Consider the following 326-nt stretch of genomic DNA (forward strand, 5'->3'; position numbering starts at 1 on the left):
CTTCTTGCCTTCTTCCCCTCCTTTTGGCGTTTTGACCAAGTCACTTGGAACTACAAAGCATGCAGCCCATTTTCTTCTTGATGTTTCCTTGCTCTCCCCCCTCTCCCCCCCTCTCTGTGTACCTACTTTTCTCCCCAGCAAAGGAAGATTCAAATGTGAAAACTCTCTCTCTCTCTCTCTGTCTCTCTCTCTCTCTCAGAGCTAAGTACATGTTTTCTTTCAGGGAGGGCTTTAAAGGGCAAAACTATGCCTGAAAACTATGCCAACAATGTACACATTGTCAACAAATAATAATAATAATAATAATAATAATAATAATAATAATA

This window comes from Zootoca vivipara, chromosome 11, assembly GCF_963506605.1.
Source record: "Zootoca vivipara chromosome 11, rZooViv1.1, whole genome shotgun sequence".
NCBI lineage: Eukaryota > Metazoa > Chordata > Lepidosauria > Squamata > Lacertidae > Zootoca > Zootoca vivipara.